A 25713-nucleotide genomic window follows, 5' to 3' on the forward strand; every position below is an offset into this window, starting at 1 on the left:
ACACCTACCAAGTTAAAAAGTCAGTATTATTTTGGTTTACTTGCTTATTCTGTGGGAAACCCGATAATAAAAATTGGTTAACAGTGTCTTTAAAATGTCGACGACTAGACTATTTTTAAATCAATCATTCCACAGTATAGAGAAATTAAATAATTAAAGGAACAACAAACCGTTTTACTGTTATGAGAATTTTCATACATTAAAATTAAACTATCTTTAAGCAAAAGTACTTTATTATAAAAACTTATGATGAAAGTTCTTAATACAATGTTTTTTGTGAATAAAAATTATGACCACATGGAAAAGAGAGTAGTTCATTTGAACCCGCTGTTTGGACATTTTGACTTATCCTTTTTTTATTCATCGTAGGTAATTTTTTCACATATCTTGCTGGAAAAAATGGAAACAATAATGAAAATTGTTAAAAATTAATACCATGTAATGAAATATAATTTTTAGTTCTTCATTTTAGCTTGTAACTTACCATATTTGGGGCATTTTATCAAATGGTGTAAGGAATTCAACTTTTCTTTGGAAAACGTATCTCATAAAATTTGTACCTGAAACAATTAGAGAAATAATGAAGTATTCTAAATAAACTCATAAAACTGTGTTGTTATCGATGTGAAAGATATAATAAAATAAATATTCTAGTTGAAAGAAAGCCAAAGTTTTAATATAAAACTTACCAAATCTCTATTAAATTCTACGCTGAGTGGAAATATAAAAAGTTGTCCAAATTTATTTGGGTTACTCTGAAATTAAATATTAAATAAAATTATTAAATAACTTTTCAAAAAATCTAATGAAAAAAATAATAATATGCATAAAAAACCAAATATTCTTGATATTCCTAGACAGTCATCAAAATGACGACACGTAATTTCATTTTCGATTTAAAATGCATTTTAGTCTATTGGGAAATGGTAAATTTAAGTTATACTAATTCGACCGTTTTATGAATTTTTGTTTTATACTACTTAAAACCAAATTGAATAAGAAAATAAATTCAAGTTTGGTTCACTTTTTCGCTCACGATGAAAATTATATCGTCTTGAAATCAGCCGTAGTCAAAATGACGAAGGATGACGTTAATGTACAAAAAATAAGGATGGCTGTCCAGGGTTAAAAGAAAGTTAAAGAAAACTTACCAATTCACTATTAAATTACAGGCAAAGGAGTACTAAAAATTTGTCAAAATTTTAAGGGGTTATTCTGAAATTAAATATTTATTTTTACATTAAAAATATTACATTAGTTTCCAAAAAAATTAATTAAAGAAATACTAAAATAAGGTATTAAAAACCTGTAATTTTGATGATAAAAAGGTCATAAAAACGTAAATATTCTAGTTGAAAGAAAGCCAATTTTTAAAAGAAAACTTACCAATTCTCTACCTTTTTAAATTTGTTTTAATCCGTCTGGAGTTGCTCTGAAATTAAATATCGCTTTTACAACAAAGAAAAACATTAAACTGGTTTCCAAAAAAAAAAAAAAAATAATTAACAAATAATAATATACATAAAAAATATTCTTTTCAAAAGAAAGCCATATTAAAAAAATACTTACCAATTTATGAATAAACTATACGCTGAGATATTACAAAAAATTTCCAAATTCATCTGGAATTGAATATTAATTTTTTACATTGAATAATGAAAATTTCAATACACTTTCAATTTCAACATATTTTACTAAATATTCTTAATAACTTTTTTCTAAACTACCGACAAAATATTAATAACTTTCATTTAAAAGGTTTAATAAACAAACACCAATATATGACTCAAAAATCCAAAATATTCCATGCCTTTATATTCCCTTGTTGCATACCTACTTAAAAGATGCAACAGCCCACGCCAACGCCAACTATACAACTGAAGCATGCCAAACAAAACCAAGCAAAGCCAAAACATTCCTACAACAACAAAAACACATGTGCCTTTATTGAAAACAACACCTCATCCAGCCAAAAACCATCAACGAATAACAAACACACACACAAGCCACTAAATGAACAAAATAAAAACAACCCCACGCTCATGTATACACAACAAAACTCAAGTAACATCATCTTTACATTAATCACATTCCACTATTCCGATAAAGATTTCTGTACTATGCATTAGTTCATCGCATCTGCTGACAATTTACTCTAAGAATAATATTCGTAAAGGCACACCAGTTTATGAGCGATGAAACGTTTAACTTAAAATTTGCAAAATTTTCATGAAATGTTATCTACCATTTTTGACGAAAATGTCTATAAATTTAATTACATGTGAACTAAAAATATTTCATTGTGTAATTTTTTACCAACAATTATTAACTATAGGAATAGTCAGTAAGAAATTGCTATCCACTTTCAAGTTCATTTTTCGTAAAAAAATATTTTCTCATACAAAAAAATCTTATAGTAAATTGCACTTATTATTTAGAAAATACTTTACATTTCACAAGGAGTTTTATAGCATGACAAACGAATTTTTAACTACCAGTTAAGAAATTTTTTAAGGAAATTTCCATCGTATTTTGTAGGCCATGAACTAAACGATTGCTACTTAGAATTTGTAAAATTTCCTTTCGAGTAGTTAATTTTCGTTCAAGATACGAAAAATGAACTAAAATTCTAGAAAATTCTTGTAATAAATTATTGTAAAAATCTTCTTAATTTTACGAGATTTTTTTTTCTGTGTACGTGGTATATATTAGACAAAACAGTTATGTATAGGTAAGTCTACAAATAATTAAGAATCGATATGGACTTTTCTACGGTACGTAGAGGGGCTATTATGAACTTGATATGGACCAATTTTTGTGTGATTGGGGATCGATTTATCTGATGGCTATATATAACTATAGACCTATATGGACCTAGTTAGGCATGGTTGTTAACGGCCATATAAATACTAGCACAATGTACCAAATTTCAACTGACTCGGATGAAATTTGCTCCTCCAAGAGGCTCCAAAACCAAATATCGGGATCGGTTTATATGGGGGCTAAATATGGCATGAATGGATGAATTTTGCTTCTCCAAAAGGCACCGGAGGTCAAATCTGGGGATCGGTTTATATGGGGGCTATATGTTATAGGGTAAGTGCAGCAAATGTGGTATACCCATTTGTTTTTCGAAAGCCAATTTTTTTGTTTTTCTTCGACAAGGATGAGATTTTACCACATTCATTTTTCTAGTGTTAGCCATCGCAACTGTGAACGAAAAATAAGAAACTCATAATTTCGGATATATTTGCGAATTTATTAAAAAACACATTAAGCACGAATTCATAAAATGTGCAGGTAATGTGGTACACCATAATGTAAATTTTTTTGTAAAAAAAAAAAAATGCAATATGTGTGTCGCAATTGCATACATTTTATGCTTATTTAGTACTCGTCAGTTATTTACATCCGAAATTTAATAAATTTAAAATATATCTTCACAAAAACGAAATGATTAAGATTCACCTAAAAAAACCTTCGAGCACAGGTAAATGTGAATTCTTTCAACTGGCACAAAGAAAGAGTTGCAAAAATCAAATTGATCTTTGATTGCTACATTTTCTGACAGCCACAATCTATTCAGCTTGGTTTAATTATTCGTATGTTGTTAGATAGAAAAAAAAGCTTCTATACCACATTACCAGCCTATACCACATTTGCTGCACTTACCCTACTGGTTGTTTTGACTCGGAAAAATTCGATGCTGAAACAAATCGATATGAAAACAAGTTCTGAACAGATTCTGAATTTATAAGAACCATTTTTGTTTGAGTTTTAGAGGAATCATTAACATCTCTTGTAAGTGTGCAAAAAAATTATAAAATAATAATGTAGATTTTCACCCGAGAAGTAAAATCTGGAAATTTTACATTGAGTTTCAAGCAATTTTCATGATCTGTGCGCCTTCTATGCCCTCAAGAAGTGAAGTCGGTCTATATGGAGGCATTACCAAATGGACCGATAAAAACTTAATCCGATACACGTTTTTGTGAGTCTAAAATACCAGAATATTTACAATTTCAGGCAAATCGGATAAAAACTACGGTTTCTAGAAACCCAAGGAGTTAAATCGGGAGATCGTTCTTATGGGGGCTATACTAAAATATGGACCGATACTCACCGTTTTCGGCACACTTCTTTATGGGCCGAAAATACCTCTAGATTTCCAATTTCAGGCAAATTGGATAAAAACCTCAGATTCTAGAAGCCCAAGAAGTAAAATCGGGATATCGGTCTATATGGGGGTTATACCAAAACATGGACCGATACTCACCATTTATGGCACACCTCTTTATGGTCTTAAAATACCTATAAATTTCCAATTTCAGGCAAATTGTATATAAAGTACGGATTCTAGAAGCCCAAGAAGTAAATCGGGAAATCGGTCTATATGGGGGCTATACCAAAATATGGACCGATACTCACCATTTTCGGCACACCTCGTTATGGTGCTAAAATACCTCTAGATTTCCAATTTCAGACAAATTGGATAAAAACTACGGTTTCTATAAGCCCAAGACCCCAAATCGGGAGATCGTTTTATATGGGGACCATACCAAAACATGGGCCGATACTCACAATTTTTGGTACACGTATTTGTGGTCCTACAATACCTCTAGATTTCCAATTTCAGGTAAATTGAATAAAAACTGCGGTTTCTATAAGCCCAAGAAGTAAAAACGGGAGATCGGTCTATATGGGGGCTATACCAACACATGGACCGATACTCACCATTTTTGGCACACCTCTTTATGGTCATAAAATACCTCTAGATTTCAAATTTCAGGCAAATTGGATAAAAACTACGATTTCTATAAGCCCAAGACCCCAAATCGGGTGGTCGGTTTATATGGGGACTATATCAAAACCTGGACCGATATATCCTATCTTCGAACTTGACCTGCCTGCAGACAAAAGACGAGTTTGTGCAAAATTTCAGCACGATTGCTTCATTATTGAAGACTGTAGCGTGATTACAACAGACAGACAGACAGACGGACAGACGGACATCGTTATATCGTCTTAGAATTTCTCCCTGATCAAGAATATATATACTTTATATAGTCGGAAATCGATATTTCGATGTGTTACAAACGGAATGACAAACTTATTATACCCCCATCACCATTCTATGGTGGTGGGTATAACAAGTATATACGGCCGTAAGTTCGGCCAGGCCGAATCTTATGTACCCTCCACCATGGACAGCGTGGAAACTTCTACGAAAGACTGTCATCCACAATCGAAATATGGACTGATATGAATCAATTCCTGCATGGTTGTTGGATATCATATACTAACATAACGTACCAAACTGAATTGGATAAATTTTGCTCTTCCAAGGGGCTCCGGAGGTCCAATCTGGGGATCGGTTTATATGGGGCCTATATATAATTATGGACCGATTTCGACCAATTTTTGCATGGGTGTTTGAGGCCATATATTAATACCACGTACCAAATTTCAACTGAATCAGATGAATTTTGGTCTTCCAAGAGGCTCCGGAGGTCATATGTGGTGATCGGTTTATATAGCGGCTATATATAATTATGTATAATTAATCCGATGTGGATAAATTTTTGCCTGGTCATCATTGCATGGTGTTAGTATACCATGTACCAAATTTCAGCCGGATCGGATGAAATTTGCTTTTCTTAGAGGCTTCGCAAGCCAAATCGGGGGGCTGTTTATAATTATGGACCGATGCGGACCAATTTTTGCATGGTTGTTAGAGACCATATACTAACACCATGTACCAAATTTCAGCCGGATCGAATGAACTTTGCTTCTCTTAGAGGGTCCGTTTATATGGGGGTTATACGTAAAAGTGGACCGATATGGTCCATTTGCAATACCATCCGACCTACGTCAATAAGAACTACTTGTGCCAAATTTCAAGTCGATAGCTTGTTTCGTTCGGAAGTTAGCGTGATTTCAACAGACGGACGGACATTTTTAGATCGACTCAGAATTTCACCACGACCCAGAATATATATATACTTTATGGGGTCTTAGAGCAATATTTCGATGTGTTATAAACGGAATGACAAAGTTAATATACCCCCCATCCTATGGTGGAGGCTATAAAAATAAAGATCAACGTTTGCAATGCCCGTTTTCCTCAGGTTGGGTGTACACCCAATGAAAATGTTCTTTTCTCCGAACCGAAATTTTTGGGCATTTTGCACAATTTTCTGTTGTTATAGAGCATTTGCATTAAGAATAAATAATTTCGAATTTATCAGAAGGCTTTATCTTTTTTTAATTTGTTTGTTTTTGTATCAAAAGAAAACTTTGCTTATCAAAAATCTTGTTCCTTACAAAAGAAAATGACTTTTTTCAGTGTGTATGTAGTTGGGGATATTTTAGATTTTTCTCACTGCTCACTTTTTGGATTGAAAACGCAATCTTTAAAATTTTTATTTTGCATTTTTTAGCAATTAATATTTATCATTTATAAAACTTATTTGCTACAGGAATCTTTTATGTTGCCATTATTAAATATATTATCATAATAAAATAAGCAGTCTATTGTTGAAAAAAAAAAAAAAACAACACTAAGCAGTTATAAAGAACTTACCACCATATATCATAAATTTTAATGGATTCTGACATTGTATTATTATATAAATTGCTGGATGATTGGATGATTATTTAAGTATATTATTAATTAATAATTTTGTTTTTGATTACACACCATATGGTCGTTAATATTAGCTTATGTTATATAAACCGTATAACTGTATTCTTCACTTGGATATTAATTTATTATTATTAGTTTAACTATTTATTGTATTTTTTTTCTTTTATGATTTTCTTGTTTTAATTTTCTGGAATAATTCACTATGATTTTTTTAACACTTAATTGAAAGATATCTAGTCCATAGATGGAGTTAAATCGGATTTCTTTAGAACGGAAACGGAAGTTCAACACTGATTATTAATTCTCTTGTTGATATCAACTTTACATGCCAGAACACAGTTAGAAGAGATCTTAACACCGTTTTCTAGAATACCGGCCTAATTATTTAATTTAAATTTCTTTCACTTTATGTTTGTGTGTGTGTTATCCAACAAATGTCCTCCTTTTGCTTGATTTGTGTTTGTTTGTTTGTTTTTTTTTTTTTCTATTAAAAAAGCAATTTCCTTTAAAATTCTTGTCAATTATCATCAACTATCGTTATAGTCAGTGAACCAAAAAGGGAGCAACAGTTGTTTGCTGTTGAATGTTCAACAAATTGCTACCACAATTGATGCTAATGATATTAATGTGTCAACACTCTTGGCCAAAGCCAAAGCACAGGAATTCAATGCGCCACACCATCTCTATCTAAGTGACACAGGAAGTCAACTTTTGAGAAGTTCCTCTTAGTTCCTCAAGTAGTTGTGCGTGCCTCCAGCAGCCTGTTGCTTTCAAGACTAACAACACCCAGTTATTGTTGACAAAGTCATAGTGGCGGATGCTGAATGCAGCCACAGCCTTTTAGTATAGCGTAGTTTTGGCTATGCAAAAAAACCAAGACTAAAAAGCAACAACAACAACCAAACAGGAACAAAAATGCTTGCATCCGGTCACAAATACTGTAACAGCTTTTTTACGCTGCATTTTTTTCAGTTTTCTTTTTTTCGGCAAACAACGAATAAGACCAACACCAAAAGTTGGCAAATGTTTTCGTAGTGCTTGTTGGTTTTGTTGTTAGTGGCCTTCTTTAGTTTGCAAAAACCAAAGAAAGGCCAAATGCCCTCCGACACCCACTGAAAATCACAAATGGTTTTCGTAAATGTCTCACAGAATAGTTTCGTTTCGGCGAAGTCACGACTACAACTACGACAATGACGACGACTACGATGATGATGATGATGATATTAAGGACCAACAACAAGGATGATGCCAACGAAATGAAGGACGAATTTTACGATGAATTTCACGAATTGCTGCAAATTCTCTAATAGTTGTTGCCTTGATGCCAGCTATTGCCAAACTCACTTGTTGCACACAATGCCAAAAGCAAGCAACAGCCAGGCAGCCAGCCAGACATTCATGCAATCGGCGCCATAGACCACATAGATGTGCTCAACAGGCAGCAGCAAGAGAGTAGCATACAACCGAAAAAGACACACAACAAAAAACTCATGATTCTGGACGAAATCTAGAAAAAAAAACCAACGGTGGGAAGTAACAAAACCACCATGATCTGGGCCCACAAAACGGGAAGAGTAGAAGTAGTGAAGTGCCATGGTCTAAAATATAGCAACAATTTTTGACTAAACTACTCTGTAGATATTATAATACATCCCCCTTGCCCCACGCCCCCACCCACATGGCAGTCTGTCGACAGTGCAACAAGGATAATGAAATTGCCATAAAAAATATCAACGTTGTAGCTGCAAAGGAAGAACCAAAATCTAGCTGCTATAACACAAGAAGAGTAGTAGGGATGGTGGGGTGTGTGTCTCTGTGGCCCTCCTAATGGTGGCCCAAACAGCCAATGATGCAGCTAGTCATACGAAATAACACAATTTCAGATGGTCACCACCCTCAAGGACTCACACCTTCATTCTAACAAACACCCTTCCAAACAAAGTGTTGAACCATTACTCCTACTACTACCACTACTACACTACTACCACCATACATACACACATAAAAAAAAATTTGGTTAAAAAGAATCGCTAATAAAATCAACACACAGAACGAAAAATTAATTTTCGATGATGAATAAGAATATACAGACGTAAGTTCGGCCAGGTCGAATCTTATATACCCTCCACCATGGATTGCGTACGAAGTTTTTTTTTTCACATGGCAATTAGAAGGCCAAATTTCAACAGGATCGGATGAACCGATATGGATTTATTTGTTACCGATTAGTAGAAGATATATACTGATATCGCGTACCACATTTCACTCGGATTGGATGAAATTTGCACAAACAGGAGGAGTAGGAAATCATATCATATCGGTTTATATGGAAGCTATACATAATTATTGACAGTTATGGACCAATTTCCGTATGGTTGTTAGAGGCCGCAGGCTAACACCGAGTAACAAGTTTAAACCGGTTCGTATGAAATTTGGACTTCGAAGAGGTTCTGGAAATGAAATATAGGGCTCCGTGTATATATGGGGATTATACCTAAAAGTGGTTTGATATAGCCCATTTGCAATACCATCTGATCTAAGTCGATAACAACTATTTGTACGAAGTTTTAAGTCGATCAAGACGGACATCGCTAGATCGACTCAGAATTTCCCCACGACACAAAATATATATACTTTATGGGGTCTGAGAGCAATATTTTGATATGTTACAAACGGAATGACAGAGGGTTTTTCAAAGTTTGATTTTGCCAAACTAGGTTTCAGGCTCACTTAGAATATTCAGTCCATTGTGATACCACAGTGATAAGAGCGCTACCCGATGCCATGGTTAGCTCAATGACAAGGGACCTTCTTATATAGCCGAGTCTGAAGGGCGTTTGCAGTGTAACCACTCACTCAGATATGTCACCAGCATTACTAAGAGAGAATAATCCTCCGCTGAAAAACTTTTTGGTGTTCGGTCGTAGCAGGGATTGAACCCACGACACTTTGTATGCAATGCGGGCATGCTAACCATTACGTAGGTTAGGTTAGCCACCGTGGTGCTATGGTTAGCATGCCCGCCTTGCATACACAAGGTCGTGGGTTCGATTCCTGCTACGACCGAACACCAAAAAGTTTTTCAGCGGTGGATTATCCCACCTCAGTATGCTGGTGACATTTCTGAGGGTTTCAAAGCTTCTCTAAGTGGTTTCACTGGAATGTGAAACGCCGTTCGGACTCGGCTATAAAAAGGAGGTCCCTTGTCATTGAGCTTAACATGGAATCGGGCAGCACCCAGTGATAAGAGAGAAGTTCACCATTGTGGTATCACAATGGACTGAATAGTCTAAGTGAGCCTGATATATCGGGCTGCCACATAACCTAACCTAACCATTACGTAACGGTGGCTCCAAAACTACGTTTCTACGACTCCGCAAAATCTTCATACTCAGACTGCAAGACTCCGACTTCGGATCCACAGCCCTGAGTTGAGTTCTGTTGGAATGTCCATGGTTTCCGGTCGGAATGTATGTTACATTCAATGCTTCATTACTGTCTTCAGATTAATTTCGGTATTTATTTTGACCCTATGACTTTGAGCGGAGAGCAATCGTCAACCGTTACGGCGGCATACAGAATCTATTGTAGTGAACTAGGGCATCGGAATCTATATGTTATTGAACTAGAAATAAGGAAGTCTTACACGCTGGATAGTGATTGCAGTATTTTTCAGGCTGAGATTTCTGCGATCACAAAGGCTGCTGAGTCGCTGTTGATGAGGCCGTTATTTAGAAGCGATATCAGCTTCTTCATCGACAGTCAGGCAGCTATAAAGGCATTGTGCAGTGCTGACATAAGGTCTAAGGTAGTCAGCCGCTGTCGTAGAGAACTCAAGGTTCTCACTGAACAGCATAATATAACTCTGTGCTGGGTACCTGGGCACTATGGGATAATAGGAAATGAGGAAGCGGATGTGCTGGCTAAGGAGGGCGCTCGTGGAACGAATAATGTCCTATCGAACGTTTTTCCTCCACTATCTTCTTATCATTACAGGATAGAGGTCAAATATGACGAATTATGGCGAAGACGCTGGGTTTCTTCGGATGGTTGCGGGCAAACCAAGTTGATATGGGACGAAAAGAAACGTAGGAACTGCGAAATTTTAATGTCAATGAACAGAGAAGAATTGCGGCCACTGATTGGTATCATAACAGGACGTAACATACTTGGGAAACACATGGTAAGAATAGGACTTATAGACGATGATATCTGTAGATGGTTCCTGGATCCGGAAGTTACGGACGACTCGTACCACTTCCTGTGCCAATGTCCAGCTTTATCCTTTACAAGAAACAAGATACTGGGCTCCTTTTTCTTTCAGGCTCTCACTGATCTGCGGGAGTGCAGCTTAAGGAACATACTTGCATTCATCAGGGCCTCTGGTTGGTTGTTCTGAGATTTCTTTCAAAGAGAACGAGCAGGAGGAAGCTCTGGGACAAAGCGGACCCCATCGGAAGGAAGAAGATGGAAAGATCACATCGAGGAATCACAATGGACCAATACTGGTCTAAGAGAACATCAATTTCAACACAAAAATTGATGTCATCCTCTACAACCTAACCTAGCCTACGGCGGCATACGCCATTATCATCAACGCCATCCCACGGCGGCAGGTTCCATGCACCGGATTGACCTGATGGGTCATACTCATCGGCCAGCGTGGCAGCCGCTCAGTGTATCTATTTTTTCGTCTGTTTTTTTGTGTTGGAGGAGGTGCATACCGGGGAGCCTTCTCCGCATGCTTTTGGTCTGATAGATGGAGAGATACTCCGGACCATGGTACTGTGCATCGTTCGGTTTCGGTGAGGTGTAACCAGTGCCAGAGGTTGCACTTCCGGAACTGCTCCGGCCTAACATCGCTGCAGGAGTGGCAGGATGCTGTGCCAACGACAGCAGCAGTGGGTCATCAGACTACGTGACCCCTCCGACAACTCCCGCGCAACAATATTCTCCGATGCACCATCCTACACTCAATAATGTTGTAGCCCTGTTCCGGAATAGCATCTTTTTTGCAGCGGGCTCCGAGGTAAAATTAGTGAGATTTTAGACTTTATGAATCGGAAGAGAATTAGGGTCGCATCGTTCCCAGAGACGAAGCTGAATGACAACTGTAGCTTGCGCCATTGTGATGGATACAATGTGTACAAGAAGTGCTGGTGGTGGCCTGGCTTTAATATTACAGTCAATTAAGAGAGACATAGCTTTGGCCGGGCAGATATGTTAGATGGTCCCACATTTTGCACGGTGAACCAAGAGGACTCTATGAAAGTTATTTGTGATTGCAGCAGTTCACCGTATATATCTTTAGCGTCACCTGGTATGATAAATGACGTATCCTGGCTGGGATCAGACCACCTGGGATCAGACCACATCATTTCACTGGGATCAGACCACCTCTCCATAATTCTCACCAATAAGCGACCCTCCGATTTCTTAATCTCTGACCGCCGGGTGTTCATCAAGCGAAAGAAAGCCAACTGGGAAGACTTCAGAGAATACACAGATTACCGCTTCAGTGAGCTCCAGAAACGTTAGACCTCAAATATTTTCAAAAATTCACATTTGTTCAGATTGGATTTAGCATTTTTTTCGACAAAATTTAAATGATTTGTACCATTTTATGAATTCTTACTCTGCTTGCAACCTCTTTGAAACAAAAAAGTTAAAATTATCCATTAAAGGTATGAAAAAACCTAGTTATAAAAAATTGAATTAAAAGAACTACCTGGGTAGTTAAAATAAATAACATCATTGGGAGTGCATCTTCTGGAAGTGCTTTTAAAGTTGTGCCTTTGGAAGAACTTCCAAATTTTTTGCTGGGTAATTATCTGTGCCGGTGGCAGCCGTATGTGGAATTTATGGGTAGGAAGTCAAGACCTAGTAGAGTGAAACAGGGAGTTCCCAGGGTAGGGTGATATCTCCGGCACTGTTTGATCTCTACCTATTGTATCAAATGCAGACAACTGTACAATCTGAAATGCCGTTTGGACTCGGCTATAAAAGGGAGGTCCCTTGTCATTGAGCTAGATATAGAATCGGGCAGCACTCAGGGATAAGAGAAAAGTTCACCACTTTCATATCACATGGACCGAATAGTCAAAGTGAGGCTGAAATATCGGACTGCCACTATACCTAACCTATCATACTTATTTCTGAATGCAATGGATAAAAATGCTATTGCAAGCTTGTAACCCCAAACTTATTTCAAGAGCATTTATGCTACTTTTTCACGGAGAACATATAATAGTTTTGCTGTAAAAATTTTGTTTTCTCGCTAAACATAACATCTTTACTGAAATAACAATCATAATTTCCAAGAAAATATATTAATATCAGCAAGGTACTTGGGAGTTCTCTGGAACTCCAAACTGAACTGAATTGAGAATAACGCAGATCGCATAAAGACGGCCTATGGGGCATTGTACTCTTGTCAGAAATTGATCGGGGATAAATGGGAAATGAGGCCTTCCCATTTTAGTTGGCTTTATACCGCGGTTGTAAGACCAATTGTGAGCCACCAAAACCATATGTCGGAAATAAATAGGATAAATCGAATCTATATGACAAGCGCTATGAGGACCACAGATACTGCCGCTTTGGAGGTACTGCTCACTAGATTTGCACGTAAGAAAAGCAGCATATGATACTTAAGAGCTTGTATTTTTCAGGCGGAGATTTCTGCGATCACAAAAGCTGCTGTTGATGAGGTCGTTAATCAGAAGCGATATCAGCTTCTTCATCGACAGTCAAGCAGCTATAAAAGCCTTATGCAGCGCTGACATAAGGTCTAAAGTAGTCAGCCGATGTCGTAGAAAACTCAAGGTTCTCACGGAACAGCATACAATAAGTCTGTGCTGGGTATCTGGGCACTGTGGAATAATGGGAAATGAGAAGGCGCATGTGCAGGCTAAGACCGGCGCTCGTGGAACGAACAATGTCATAGCGGAAATTATTCCTCAACTATCTTCTTATCTTTACAGGATAGAAGTCAAATATGATGAACTATTGCAAAGACATTGGGTCTCTTCGTAAGGTTGCGAGCAAACCAAGTTGATATGGGACGAAAAGAACCGAAGAAACTGCAAAATTTTGATGTGAATGAACAGAGAGGAATTACGGCCTTTGGTAAGACTATACCTTGAAGATGATGACATCTGTAGATGGTGTCTGGACCCGGAAGTTACGGAAGACTCGTACCGCTTCCTATGTCAGTGTCCAGCATTAGCCTTTAGAAGAAACAAGATGCTGGTCTCTTTTTTCTATAAGGCTCTCACTGATCTGCGGGAGTACATTGTCATTATAACAGGAAATAACACACATCTGTAGATGGTGTCTGGATCCGGAAGTTACGGAAGACTCGTACCGCTTCCTATGTCAATGTCCAGCATTATCCTTTAGAAGAAACAAGATGCTGGTCTCTTTTTTCTATAAGGCTCTCACTGATCTGCGGAAGTGCAGTTTGATAAACATACTTGCCTTCATCAGGGCCTAAGATTTCTTTTATAGAAGACGGACTAGTGGAAGTTCTGAAACTACTTTAAAGGGGAAGCAGAAGCTGGAAAGTTTACATCGAGGAATCAAAATGGATCTATAGTGGTCTAAGTGGGTATCAATTCAACACAAAAATTTATGTAACAACTTAACCTAATAAATTTTTTTTTTCTGTGTACTCATGCTAAGCATCCAAAAACGCCAGAATATCCAAGTTATTTCCAACGTCGTCACCAACATCATCATCACCATCGTCAAAGTAATACCGCGTCATTCCAAAAACTTTTGATCTCCCCAAATTCTCCTCTCTCTCTCTCTCAAAGATAAAACTATTTCTCCCATCCTTTGGGGCCAGTGCTTCTCCTCCCGGCATTTAAGGGAAAAAGCATAAATGCAAGAAAAAAAGGACGTAATGGAAAAACATAATAGAAGCAATGAACAAAATATAAAATGAAACGAAACGAGGAAACTTTTTTTGCAACGGTTCCTGGTTGGTTTTGTTTTTCGTTTGTCGTTCTTTTCGAGTATACGAAACTTTTTTACAAAAACTGTAAAAATTATACAACAACAACGTCGGTATGAGAATGGAGCTAGAGGTTTGGCAGCAGTAGAATGGGCCATGGGATGGGAATGAGATGGGAACGAAAAAAAAACAGTAAACAAAAACCATTGCAATTTTTATATAGTTGGGATTTTGTTGCTTTTGACTTTTTCACTATTTCGTTGTGTTCACCAGTTTTCGTCGACAGCGCCGCATCTATACTGGCTCTATCACCTACCCTTACCCCAATGTTGGATCCAATGCCCTGGCAATATCTAAGCCATCCAGGCAGCCAAGTAAGCACAACAAGTTGTTGGTTGTTGGTCTTCCTTCTCCACCTACTCCTCCTCCTCCACATAGGATTCGTTTTTTATGTGAGGTTCTGTGTTAGTGTATTCCGGGTATTCAAACTTTAGGTAGTTTGTGATAGTTTTGGGTAGTAGCTCTGCCCAATCTGCAATCATCAACCCAGTCTTGTGGACTTAACTGCAGACAAACACTAACACACACACACTCACACATATATATATGTATGACAACAAGGATCCTTGTTGCCCTCACACACTCACACCAAAGCAATGCTAGTTTTCAGACAATGGTGTATCGTAATTTTTATTTTTTTTGTATAGACCAATGTGGGTGTGAGGAGTATGGCATTTGAAGTTTTTTGTGAGCTCCTTAAAGTTTTTTCGTTTTTTGTTTGTTTTTTTTTTGCTAGCCTCCTTTGTTGCCTTGTTACTTGCTTGGGAAGCAACAGATATCTTGACTATACCATATGGTAACCTAAATTCCAATCTCTATATTCTATTTAATGCTCATAGAAAGATGGATATATTTAACTGAAATTTAATATAATATTCGATATCTTTACAAATCAATGGCAAAGGATGATGTGTCAATTTGAATTCATCATATAATTTATACACCTTCCTTGTTGCCATATTTGCTTGCTGGGCTCAAAAACAATTGATTTCTTAATATTGTCAGATTTTTTTTACTAATGCTGTCAATAGCGAATTTCTTCACCCCGCCCAAAAAATTACCAAAGATCGAAAACAACAAGCCGAATCTTAAATAATCCCACCATCGTGAATGAAAAACAAGTATGAATTAAGGAAACTATTATATCCTGTGAAAACTCTTCGTCGCACAGAGGGTTGAAATCCATCAAAAGTGGCGATTAATTCAAAAGATGAACTTTAACTTTAATAACCGTATTTGGTACCGGGTGAAAGAAGATAAAATTCTACATCACTACATGCCAAAATAAAAGTTCTTAGTTGTTTACTTTATTTGCAGTGTGTCTTCAAAGTTCAATAATTATTATTATTTTTGCGCGCATTGGTAAAAAGTGAAAATTTGCATATTTCCAGTGATAATTTTTTTAATTAAGACTTCTAAAAGTGAAAATTTTATAATGGAGCCGTCTACTTCAGGTATTTGAGCATATGATAAATATTTGTTTGTTTAGATAAATGTTTTGGAAATATTGAAAAAAAATATAAGGAAATTGCTCCAAAAATGAGGTATTTTTGATGTTTGTATTGGATTTCAACTGAATTATCGGTGAAACTTAGTAAAACTGCTTATATTTTCTTAAAATATGAAGTTTCAGCTTATAAATTCCAAAACATCTTTTTGCCTTTTTGTTGCATTTTTTGACTTATTAAAGAATTTGTAAAATAACTCCAGTCGCTAAAAATATATATGAAAAAATAAACAAAAAAATCACTTTGACCTTATTAGCTTTTGTCTTTATATTCCGTTTAGTATTTGTTATTGTAGCTACTGAGTGTACAGTTTATTATTGGCAGAGCTAAAAAATAAATCACACGCACTCACGAAAAAAAATTAATTAATTAATTCCAAATTACTTACTTCGTAAGCTAACTGAAGAATCTCAGGAAGCCAGAAATAAGGACTTCAAAAGGTATAGGGAGCACTTTTCCCGTAAATTCAGTCGGGAAAATACAATAGAAGACGTCTTTAATAGATTTCAGTTCAGATCCATTTATTTCGAGCAAGAGGAAGAGTTGCAAAATGAAAATGCAGCAAATGCCTCAGACTGCATTGGAGTTACTTATTCTTACCCAAAATGAAAATGATAATGGTGACGAAGATGATGAAGATAATGAAGATGAAGATTATGTTAACGAATTGTATGATGATTAAGAAGAAAATTATTATTATTAAGTAAATTAATTTTATAATGGTTGTGAAGTAAATGATGATTATGAATACTTTTAAAATTAATGAAATGAAGTAAATAAAAAACCGTACAATTATATTTTTTTAATTATTTTTTTCCTTTAATGGTTGTTTGTTTTATTTTTATACTATGTTTTTTATGAATATTGATCAATAAGATATAATAATATTTTCTAATGTAATTTTTTTTAAATATGTGGAATTACGGAATTTGAAGAAAAAAAATCGGATTTTAATTTAAAATTTTGGGTATATAAATACAGATTAAATATTTATTAATTATTATTTTTTAAGAGCAATTTTTTTTTTCTAAAAGCACATTAAGTATGCTCTAATTTTGAATTGCATTTCCTAATTTATCGTTTTTCTTTGAAAAATTACAGCGAAAATTGTGATATAAGACCATTTTTTCCAAAATACAAAAAAGGCCATAAAAGATTAAAACAACAATTTTTAAAATTTTTTTTGTTGTTTCTAGTTATGCCTTTTTATGTATTTATGACTATCCATCAATAAAAAATAACAATATTTTAAAATTACGGCTTTCCTGAATTAATCGCCACTTTGCCTACCGCTCAACCCACTGTGCGTCGTAGCGAATTTCAGAGGTTTTGATGTCAGATATCCTCCTAAGCAGATCAGTTCAACCAGTACGCTTCCCGAAGATAAATTTAAAGATTCTACCTATGAAGACTGGATCAGATTCTGGAAGCAAAATAACCAATTTTGTTTGAGTTTTAGAGGAATTCTAAACATCTTGTGTAAGTGCGGAAGGAATTTATGAAATAACGCCTTGATTTGAAATCTAAAATCAAGGCGTTATTCATTTTAAATGATAAAATATTAAAATTTATATGGAGGATATATCAAAACCTGGACCGATATTGCCCATCGTCCAACTTGACCTGCCTGTAAACAAGAAACGAATCTGTGTAAATTGCAGGACGATAACGCCATTATGAAAGTTGTAGCGTCATTATAACTTACAGACAGACGGAAATAGCTAAATTTCTCCCTGTTCAAGAATATATATACTTTACATAGTCAATATATAATCGATATTTCGATGTATCACACACGGAATGGCAAACCCCCATCACCATTCTATGGTGGTGGGTATACAAATAGTTTCCTTTGGAAACTCTTCGTCGTAGCGTCAGGATCTGAACAATTCATGCCCTCAAAAAGTCAAAAGTCAGTATGTTATATATAGTATATCAAATACAGATTTAAAATTTTTAGGTTAGGTTAGGTTAGGTGGCAGCCCGATGTATCAGGCTCACTTAGACTATTCAGTCCATTGTGATACCACATTGGTGAACTTCTCTCTTATCACTGAGTGCTGCCCGATTCCATATTAAGCTCAATGACAAGGTACCTCATTTTTATAGCCGAGTCCGAACGGCGTTCCACATTGTGGTGAAACCACTTAGAGAATCTTTGAAACCCTCAGAAATGTCACCAACATTACTGAGGTGGGATAATCCACCGCTGAAAAACTTTTTGGTGCTCGGTCGAAGCAGGAATCGAACCCACGACCTTGTGTATGCAAGGCGGGCATGCTAACCATTGCACCACGGTGGCTCCTTTAAAATTTGTAACAAATCTTATCAAAATTGTGGCTCTAAGCCATCAAGACGACAAATCGGGATATCGTTCTATATGGGGGTTCTATATCAAAACATTGACCAAATATGGCACAGCTGCTTACGGACTTAAATTGGGTAGAGTGATTCCACTACTGAAACCAGGCAAAGACTCGAGCAAAGGTGAATCGTACAGACCGATATCTTTTCTCTCGCCAGTAGCCAAGACAATTGAGGCACTACTCCTCCCCAGCCTTGTGGAGAATTTTCCAGCTGCCCACCATGAACATCGTTTCCTCAAGGTTCATAGTACGACGACAGCCTTGCATGCCATTTCAGCACACATTTAAATGGGACTCAATCAGCCCAAGCCGTGTTACAGGACGGTCCTCGTGGAGCTTGACCTATCGAAGGCATTCGATATGGTCAACCATGCCCCACTATTCGAGGACATCGAGAATACGTCCCTACCGGCAGGAACCAAGCGTTGAATTCTGAATTATCTGTGCGGACGCCAGTAGCACGAGGAATTCAGGGACAAGAAGTAAAAACCCCGTAGAGTTAAACAGCGAGTTCCCCAGGGTGGGGTGATATATCCGGCACTGTTTCATCTCTACCTGTCCTCAATTCCACCCCCTCCTGACGGCGTCGAGATTGTATCATATGAGGATGACTGTACAATCCTAGCATCCGGTCCCATTGTTGATGACATATGCGATCGTTTAAACGTCTGCATTGCTGATCTTACCAGTTATTTCACTGCTAGAAATTTTAGGATATCCGCCACCAAATCCTCAGCCACACTGTGCACTACATGGACGGCGGAAGTACGTAGGCAGTTGAATGTTAGAGTCGATGGCGAAATAATTCCGACAGTGAACTACCTCGGGGTCAAGATACTCGGGGTCACATTCGACAGCCTTTTTAAGTCGTCTGCCCATGCCACTGCAATTTGTAACAAGCTCCGCGGTAGAAACAAAGTCCTCAAGTCGCTTGCAGGCAGTATTTGGGGTGCGGACAAAAAAACCTTGTTGACTACCTATAAGGCAATTGGCCGGTCAGTGGTAAACTATGCAGCGCCAGTGTGGACACTTCAGACAAGCGACACGCAGTGGAATAACATTCAGACCTGTCAGAACGCTGCCCTTAGAACTGCAACAGGATGTCTGCGCAGTACACCCCTGCATCATCTTTATGCGGAGACCAAGATCATTCCGGTGCCTCGACACAATTACATGTTGTCAAAGCAGTACCTTCTGGGTTGCTATCGAAGTTGTCATCCAAATCACCATCCTGTGGATAGGCAACCTCCACCAAGGAATGTAAGGGTTGATCTTCACCTTTTTAGAGCCCAAGATCCAGGGTTACAAAAGTGAGCCTCTAGATCAGGCACCATATCAGATAGGTCTGAACAGGATTCATGAGGATACTGTAGCTGAAGCGGTAAAAAGCTACAAGGTTAATCCTCTTCTCGGAGTCCGACCACGGCCCATAGCACCACAAGAAAGAGAACTCCCAAGGGTGGTTTTAGCCCAATTAAGATCAGGCAAGTGCAGCCGCCTCAATTCCTACCTATCAGTGATTGATAGCAGCGTAGCTGACGTGTATCCCATCTGTAACCAAGGGCCACATGACACTCGTCACCATTTCGTTTGCCCAGCTAAACCTACCCGAATCACCACCAGATCACTCCGGACGCACCCAACCCTTGTCGCAGAGTTCCATCTGGACACCAGCTGAAGTACCAAAGCATTGAACAAATTGGATGCAATTACATTAAAAACTGTGACAACAACAACAACGGACTTAAATGCCCTTTGGATTTCCAATTTCATCGGATAAAAGTTGTGGCTTCTATATGTACAAGAAGATAAAACGATGAATCGATTTATAAGGGGGATATATATCAAGACATCGGCCGATATAGCTCATCTTCGAGCTTGACCTGTCTTCAGAGAAAATACAAGTTCGTGTAAAAATTCAACACGATAGCTTCATTATTGAATGATGTAGGGTAATTACAACAAACAGACATATTGACAGACATATTGCTTTGCATTTAAGTGCATTTCGACAAAAGATATATGGGAACGATATCCAAATCTCAATCGATTTTGATCAAATTTTCCAGATTTGAAATATAGGGGTCGCTTTATATGGGGGCTATATACAATTATGAACCGATATAGACCAAGTTTTGTGTGATTGGGGATCGGTTTATATGAGGGGCATGTATAACTATAGACCGATAGGGACCAAGTTTGGCATGGTTTTTAGCGGCCACTTACTAGCACAATATACCAAATTTCCGGACAATTTTTTGCACTAAGGAGGTCAAATCTGGGGATCGGTTTATATGGGGGCTATAAATGATTATGGGCCGATATGAACCAATTTTGGCATGGTTGTTAGTGTCTGTATACTTACACAAAATTTTAACTGAAATTGATGAAATTTGTTACTCCAAAAGGCTCCAAAACCAAATCTGGATATCGGTTTATATGGGGGCTATATATGATTATGGGCCGATATGAACCAATTTTGGCATGGTTGTTGGAGAGCACATACTAACACCACGTACAAAATTTCAAACGGATTGGATGAATTTTGCTCCTCCAAGAGGCTCCGGAGTTCAAATCTTGGCATCGGTTTATATCGGGGCTATACATAATTAGGAACCGATATGGACCAATTTTTGCATGGTTGTTATACTAACACCACGTACCAAATTTCAGCTGTATCGGATAAAGTTTGCTCCTCCAAGAGGCTCCGGAGGTCAAATCTGGGGATCGGTTTATATGGGGGCTATATATAATTATGGACCGATATGGACCAATTTTCTTCGTTGTTAGACACTATATACTAACACCACATATCAAATTTCAACCGGATCGGATAATTTTTGCTCATCCAAGAGGCTTCGCAAGCCAAATTTAGGGGTCGGTTTATATGGGGGCTACATCCATAGAAAAAATGATGAACGGCGTTGTCATTTCAAAACGATCCGTTCATGAAAGTGAATCAACACACATGTGTTGTCAAACTGAGAACATATTGGGTCAATCTGACAACGTTAAAATGTCACCATGCGTTGTCAAAACAACAACCAGCGTTCATGATCTGAAAACCTAATGGTTACGAATTTATAAACAAAATTAAAAAAGATTTCCGCTATCGTGAGTCGAACCTGTGTCGTCTGCACCATATGCGTTAACAGTCGCCTTAGCACATTGCACACCCTGCGGTGTTACCATAAGAACGTCTAACGATTATTTTAAGAATTTTTTCATGGTCAAAGAAAAACGAATGCCGTTCATGAAATCGTGAACGCCCGTGAACGAAATCGTGAACATTCCGTTTTGATTTTTTGTTAACGTTTTCATTTCATATGGCCCATGTGCAATACCATCCGACCTACATCAATAACAACTACTTGTGCCAAGTTTCAAGTCGATAGCTTGTTTCGTTCGGAAGTTTGCGTGATTTCAACAGACGGACGGACGGACATGCTTAGATCGACTCAGAATTTCACCACGACCCAGAATATTTCGGTGTGTTACAAACGGAATGACAAATTTAATATACCCCTTTTCTATGGTTGAGGGTATGTGATGGTTTTTTTTTTTAATTTTTAAATAAAAATTTATTTCAAACAATCAATTTTTTAATCAAACTAAAAACACAAAGTCACATAAAAAGTTAATGGAAAATAGTTACGTTTTTAAATAAAAAAAAATAATAATAATTCAGTTTTGCAATCAGCATCAAATTTTTAATTGAAATAATTAAAAAATTAATCCAACTTTTCAAATCACATAAATTAATTTTTTAATCAAAAAAAAAAAAATTGTATGCCCAATTAAAACTGTGATTGGTACTATCTTTTTCGTGATTGAATCAGAAAACTGTTTTTTTGTGTATACGCTTGACCAGGCTGATCAGCATTTTTGAATTTTACATGATAAAGAAAGATGATGAAAAATTCATAAATTGGGATTTGTTTTCTAGTATCAAGTATGCATTTGAGATATTGATTAGGTTTCGAATCAATGTCTCATTAGTATTGGAATTCTATAGGTGATTTCAAATATTTTACGAAATATTGGTAATTTTCTCTAAATATTTTCAAATTTTTTTTCATTTAGAATATCCACCGCTTTATTGGGCATGACCACTTGTTGTTGCTTTGCCCTGTGTTGTTTTAAAGTAAAAACAAAATAGAAATGGGTTGGGTCTTATTTCGTATCGAAAATGAAACGAAACAAATATCACGAAAATGTATGTATGTGTGTCTTACTCGCTCACATCTAATTTTAAATATCCTCGAACACACCCAGCCAAAAACTATTCGTGAAGGAGTCATCTCGATACTCAAACTCAATGCAATGTGGCCTGTACATATAAGGCCAAAGTTTTCATATGCATATATCCTCTAACACAGACACACACACACACACAAATACACACATATATGGGGATATGTATTTGTCAGCATTTCCTTTTGACTATGTACACCCACCGAAATCTGATGATGCACAAAAAAATTTAGACTATTTCCCACTTACCCACCATCATCTTCAACAATAAGGCAAATTTCTCCATTACCCTCTACCGGAATACCTTGGAACTTCCTTATTACCCATACTCAGCATCGTTCAAGACCAACACTACAAAAAAAAAAAACACAAAACCCCATTTGCTGCATCCTTGCTTTCACCATTCTGAATAGTGGAGCAAAAAACACGTGTTCTATATACCAAAAAATGCCAAGATGTCTAAAGAGAGAGAGAGGGAAGAAAACGTCCTTTATCCACCCACCCACTTGTAGCTTCTCATCTAGCTAGGAAATAGACTTACATTCGCACACTACCATCAAGGAATTTTCAAGCGAATTTTTTCCAATTTCAGCCACAAATAACACACACACCCACACACACAATCATACCCCGAACAGAAGGTCCTTCTTCTGACGTTTTGTCTGTATAGCTTAATGCATTGCATAATGTTGTTGCCCCAGTCCCGGGGAAATTGGATGGCCCTATAGCCACCTACCTACACAAAATCATCGATAAACATGCACCCACACCCACGCACACATTTACACCCACCCACTTACCCCCGCTAATTCTTAGACTCAAGAAATGCAAGGAATATTCGTAAGACGAAAAAACCTTATCACGAAAACTCGCTCGGCTATAACCTAAAAAACAAGTACCCAAACTGAGATGGGAGAAAACCTGGCGCCTTTACCTCTCATGGCCAAAGCTTTCGTGGGTTTGGATAGATTTCGTTAGAAGAAAAAAAAAAAACAGACCCCGAATAGATGTGCTGGTATTGGTGAGTGTGCATTTATTGCAGACTATATTGCCAACATCTTTACCAGTACCACACCACTACTTCAATTCTTCCCACTAATTCATCCTTAATATAGAAAACCTTGCACACACACACACATACACCATTTGAGCAAGAACATCCTTCTCGTTTTAGCCGAAAGTACGAAAAAAAGGAAACGAAACTGAAAATACTAAAATACGAAATCTCACTCACTCACATCCCCAAAGTAATCCATAGCCCACAAACCATACCCAAACTATGACTTTATAAGGCCCTATATTTTTACTATTTGCCTTCTATAACACTCCGTTGTGCAGTTAGTATGGTTGATTGCTATACAGCACAGTGGTTTTCGTTGGTAAATCCTTTTTGGTAATCGCAAAAAAAAAAACAAATTGGCCTAGACTTTTTCAAAACCTCCTTAAAATATATTATGGAAATAGGAACAAAATGGGTATTCAAATTTTGTGTAGGGATATATTTCAAAAATTCAATCAACAAAACAAAACAATATTATAATACATTATGTATATCAATTAAACCTGCTTGGTAAAAAATATTATTCAACGAATAAATGATTTCATAAACAATAATAAAACAATTAAGTAAGTTCGGACAGGATGAATCTTATGTATCCTCCACCATGGATTGCGTAGATACTTCTAAAATTTTCTATAAAAACAAAATTTTGACAAAAATTTCTATAGAAATTAAATGCTGACAAAATTTTCTATAAAAATAAAATTTTGACAAAATTTCCAATAGAAATAAAATTTTGACAAAATTTTTTATAGAAATAAAATTTTGACAAAATTTACTTCAGAAATAAAATTTTGACAAAATTTTCAATAGAAATAAAATTTTGACAAAATTTTCTATAGAAATTAAATTTTGACAAAATTTCCTGTAGAAATAAAATTTTGATGAAATTTTTTATAGAAATAAAATTTCGACAAAATTTTCTATAGAAATAGGTTAGGTTAAGTTAGGTTAGGTGGCAGCCCGATGTATTCAGTCCATTGTGATACCACATTGGTGAACTTCTCTCTTATCACTAAGTGCTGCCCGATTCCATGTTAAGCTCAATGACAAGGGACCTCCTTTTTATAGCCGAGCCCGAACGGCGTTCCACGTTGCAGTCAAACCACTTAGAGAAGTTTTGAAACCCTCAGAAATGTCACCGGCATTACTGAGGTGGGATAATCCACCGCTGAAAAACTTTTTGGTGTTCGGTCGAAGCAGGAATCGAACCCACGACCTTGTGTATGCAAGGCAGGCATGCTAACCATTGCACCACGGTGGCTCCCTTCTATCGAAATAAAATTTTGACAAAATTTTCTATAGAAATTAAATTTTGACAACATTTCCTATAGAAATTAAATTTTGACTAAATTTCCTGTAGAAATAAAATTTTGATGAAATTTTCTATAGAAATAAAATTTTGGTGTAATATTTTTGGCTCGAGTGGAAACCAAGATTATGAACCGATACGAACCGATATGAACCAATTTTTGTGTGATTGGGGATCGGCTATATATAACTATAGACCGATATGGACCATGGTTTGGTTTGTAAGCGGCCATATGCTAGCGCAATGTACCGAATTTCAACCGAATCGGATGAATTTTGCACGGTTGTTACAGACCGCATAGTAACACCACGTACTAAATTTCCAAATTTTCTATAGAAATAAAATGTTGTCCATATTTTATATAGAAATAAAATTTTGACCAAATTTCTATAGAAATAAAATTTTGACTAAATTTTCTATAGAAATAAAATTTTGACAAAATTTTCTATAGAAATAAAATTTTGACAAAATTTTCTATAGACATAAAATGTTGACAAAATTTTCTATAAACATAAAATTTCGACAAAATTTTCTATAGAAATAGGTTAGG

At 36.5% G+C, this 25713-nt stretch overlaps 1 protein-coding gene and 1 long non-coding RNA gene across 2 annotated transcripts in view; both read right to left on the minus strand.

Annotated features, from left to right (window-relative positions):
• Positions 1-25713, minus strand: part of Eip93F (Ecdysone-induced protein 93F) — a 586579-nt gene that overhangs the window by 337007 nt on the left and 223859 nt on the right. The window lies entirely within an intron of this gene.
• Positions 206-1979, minus strand: LOC142221960 (uncharacterized). The gene is made up of 6 exons (XR_012718232.1): positions 1570-1979; positions 1387-1448; positions 1152-1215; positions 690-755; positions 485-560; positions 206-390 (listed from the first exon to the last, which is right to left on the minus strand). It is a non-coding gene; the product is annotated as an uncharacterized LOC142221960 (long non-coding RNA).

The sequence above is a fragment of the Haematobia irritans genome, chromosome 1 (genome assembly GCF_050003625.1).
Source record: "Haematobia irritans isolate KBUSLIRL chromosome 1, ASM5000362v1, whole genome shotgun sequence".
Taxonomy (NCBI): domain Eukaryota; kingdom Metazoa; phylum Arthropoda; class Insecta; order Diptera; family Muscidae; genus Haematobia; species Haematobia irritans.